We start from the raw sequence: 3925 nt of genomic DNA, 5'->3' as shown, positions 1-3925 counted from the left end.
GGGGCAGCCGGGAGGCGGGCAAACCTCTCGCCTCCCGTCCAGGGTGGGGTTGGAACACCCCTGAAGGCCCGAACTGATCCCCGCATTCGGGGCCTTTCCTTTGTACCCGTCGCTACCTGGCATGAACCCACGGACGGAATGGGAACCCCTTGCCCCGCACCTACATTAGCCTCCCTGCCCCCTCACGTCTTCTCCCACTTTTGCGGGGCGGAACCTGTCCCTCCCGCCGGTTCTCAGCGCCTCGCAGCCCGGGCTAGTTCTCCCCTCTCCGGGCGGGCTTCCCGGAGTTCCCTGACTCCGGCACCTTCCGCTTTCCGCTTGGCCCCCTTTTCTCCTTTATTCCTTTCTCCCACCCTCGGTGCATCCAAAGAACCATCTCCAGGAGCCAGAGCGGCGCGGGGGTATAGCTCAGTGGTAGAGCATTTGACTGCAGATCAAGAGGTCCCTGGTTCAAATCCGGGTGCCCCCTTAGTGGCTTTTCTTCCCTGTGACTAATATAGCACCGTCTTTCCTGACTTTTTTTATTGTAACATTGAGTCCTGGATTAAAAGAAAACAGAAACGATTTTTTCAAAAATGCGTTTCTCGTTTTCCAACCTCAGCGGAGAGCTTTCGGTTTTGCTTTGCACCTAGCAGGAGGAGGAAGGGTGGACATGTGGGCAAATCTGGCGTGATTGCTGGCGCTGGAGGTGTCGGGATTTCCGCGGCCACGGGTTCCGCGGACAAAATGACTACCCCCAGTTGGCGTGCCGTTTCGGATGGGGATGTGGGTGGGTCAAGGGGAAGGAACCCACAGCCTTTCTCCAAACTTCAACTTTTTTTTTAATTACCGGTGACATGAAGGTGCTATTGCTCATAACACAGGTAGAGAGTCACAGCGCTTTTGAGGTTAAAATGCCCCCATGCACATCCCATAAGCTCATTTTAATTTACAAAAATAAAGTTACCTCCTAATACAAACTGACATAAACTAATGCAGTGGTTCCCAAACTTGAGTGTGCATCAGAATTACAAAACACCCCCAGTTTCTCATTCCATCGGCCTGGAGTGGGCTCCCAAGAGAATTTGCATTTCTGAGAAGTTTCCAGAAGGTGCTGATGCTGCTGGTGAAGGGACCACACTTTGAGAACCACTACACCAGTAATTCCAGGCTATGGAGTTCCATAGCCTAAAGGTAGGGACAGATATTTGTTGGTTGCATAACTGACAGTATGGTTGCTAGGCCAGAGGAAAACAGTCAATGTGAAGGGAGTACGGACAGCCCTTTCGACTAGGCTTTGCCCCAAAAAAGGAAAAATAAAGGAGAAAGGAAAAGGCATGCTGCTGGGGTCAGAGGGCACCTGCGATATTTTAAACCCGGAATTTGGTTGTGTCATCCCTCCGGGGCCCTGGGGGATAATACTCCAGTGCCTTTTCCCCACGGCTCCCATTACTGTTTGGTGTGTCTGAGGCTGGACATGGGCAAAGCTGTCCTCCTGGTGCAAAACCTAGACCCTCCTGGACACGAGGCCTCAAACTTACCCCAGGCCTAAGGCTTTTCTTTGAGCTAATATGGAGGAGAAAGCTGTCCACTTTTCACCTTTTATCTGTGAATCCTCCCCCCTCCCCCCAGGGGAAGGGAGAGGGGGAGAGAGAAACATCAATGAGAGAATCATCCATCAGCTGCCTTCTGCACGCTCCACACTGGGGATGGAGCCTGCAGCCCAAGCATATTCTCTGACCGGGAATCGAACCTTGGTTCATAGGTCGATGCTCAACCACTGAGCCACGTCGGCTGGGCTATCTGTATATGTCTGGTTAAACTTTGCAGTTATATAAATTGAACTTTGGATTCATTCTCCTAGTCTTCCCTGTCAGAGTATAAACTAGGCAAAATAACACTGCCCTGCCCACCTCCAAGGCCAATAGATGTCGAACAGTCTCAAAGGGTAAGAAGGTAAGAGTTGGTTGCTTCCTTTCCACCTCTTTTTTTTTTCCTTTCCACCTATTGAGAGTAAGCTTCTTCCTGCTGCGTGGGGGACAGCTTAGAAGTGCCTGTGTTAGTGGGATTGCATTCGTGTTACTATGGGTTACGCCTGAGTGAGGAGAGAAAAACATCAAGGTCATGTGAGGGGGCACCCGGATTTGAACCGGGGACCTCTTGATCTGCAGTCAAATGCTCTACCACTGAGCTATACCCCCAGGACATGTTTTGTTTGTCCTCCCTGTCCACTTGTGGTGACTCAATATAATTAGGTTCCACCCACACCAGAGTGCTGGCAAGCTTTGTGTTCTAAAGCCCCACCTTCTTTTGTTGGTGAGTGTTTGATACATTCTTTTTATGCCAATCCTAATTTTTTGTACTGGAATTGTTTACTTGTTCAAAATTAGGTACTTCTTCCTAAATTATATCAAATTCACTTATGATGGGGAACGAAATTAAAAGACCACCTGAATGTATGGCCCTTTGAAAACATTAACTCAGGTACCAAACCACCTTTTCTAGGTACAGAACATGCTTTCGAAAGAAAGACACAAAGGTTCTGACTCTTCGCTGACAGACTAGAAATAAATGCACAGTAGTGATAAGGGAAATATTAAAACTGAATTTTTAATCCTCCCTGAGGATATTTTTTTCTATTGATTTTTTAAAGAGGGAGAGTGAGTGGAAGGAAGGGATAGGGGGAGAGGGAGGGAGAGACATGGATTGGTTGCCTCCCACGGGCACCCCTAGTCTAGGACAGGGATCCAACCTGCAACACTTTGGTGCGTGGGCCGACTTCTAACCACTGATCCAAACCAGCCAGTGCTAAAATAACTTTTTACTTATTTATAAAATATATTTTTATTGGTTTCAGAGAGGAAGGGAGAGGGAGAGATGGAAACATCAATGATGAGAATCCTAGATCTCTGCCTCCTGCACGCCCCCTACTGGGGATCAAGCCACAGTACGAGCATATGTCCTTGACCAGAATGGAAACTGGGTCCTCTTCAATCTGCAGGCTAGCACTCTATCCACTGAACCAAACCAGCTAGGGCTAAAATAAAATTTTAAAAATTACGAGTCTGCATTAGGAAGTTGTGAAGGGTGCTATTTCAGGTTGGAGAATCACGGAAGGCCTTTGTGTGCGGGTGATTTTGGAGTTCAGCCCTGAATGAGGGCATATTCCAGGCAAAGAAAATGGCTACTACAAAGGCCTTAGGCCTAGAGGGGCTGGAGGAAGGTGGACAAGCAGAGGTCGATTCAAGAGAGCTGGAGAAGGCCTTGTACGATTAGAAAAAGAATCAAGCTTTTTTTTTCCCATTTCTTTATTTTTTTAAGATTTTAAAACTGATTTTTTAGAGAGAGAAAGAAGCATCCATGTGAGAGCAAAACATGGGTGAGCTGCCTCCTCCATGCCCCCCTACCAGGGATGCAGCCCAAAACCTGGGCATGTACCCTGACCAGAAATCAAACAGTGACCCTCCTGGTTCACAGGCATGATGCCCAACCACTGAGCCATGCCAACCGGGCACCTGTTGACTTCTTTTTGGTAACTTAGACCTGGCAGGTGGGAGCATCTGCACCTTGGGACATCAGGGCCCCCAAGACTGGTTCTTAGCCATTGACCACTATACCACTGCTTCTCACTGGTTCTCATTTTCTCTAAAAAGGAAGAGTCAAGCTCTTCAGCTGAGAGCGTGAGGAGGAGAGATAAGGTGTGGGAGATTTGAGACAGGAGAAAGTATGTGAATTAGTCATTTTGGAGACTGGGAAAGGGAACCTAATCAGCCATTGGAGTACTAGACAGAGAGCCTGGAGCAGAGGTCCTCAAACTTTTTAAACAGGGGGCCAGTTCACTGTCCCTCAGACATTCCACACATGCGCACTGCGGGCCCAGGATGAGTCGGCTGCTAAGCAGGACAGGCAGCGGCGGCAAAAACACCCGGCGGCCGGGATAAATGTT

General features: G+C 48.8%; 2 non-coding genes across 2 annotated transcripts; one reads left to right on the top strand and one right to left on the bottom strand.

Annotated features, from left to right (window-relative positions):
- The first annotated feature begins 397 nt into the window (after positions 1–397).
- TRNAC-GCA lies at positions 398–469 on the top strand. The gene has a single exon. It is a non-coding gene; the product is annotated as a tRNA-Cys (tRNA).
- A 1639-nt stretch (positions 470–2108) lies between these two features.
- TRNAC-GCA lies at positions 2109–2180 on the bottom strand. Its single transcript has one exon. It is a non-coding gene; the product is annotated as a tRNA-Cys (tRNA).
- Between the last annotated feature and the right edge of the window lie 1745 nt (positions 2181–3925).

The sequence above is a fragment of the Myotis davidii genome, unplaced genomic scaffold (genome assembly GCF_000327345.1).
Source record: "Myotis davidii unplaced genomic scaffold, ASM32734v1 scaffold327, whole genome shotgun sequence".
Lineage (NCBI taxonomy): Eukaryota > Metazoa > Chordata > Mammalia > Chiroptera > Vespertilionidae > Myotis > Myotis davidii.
Note: the sequence above shows the minus strand (reverse complement) of the source record. Positions and strands in the feature narration are given on the sequence as shown.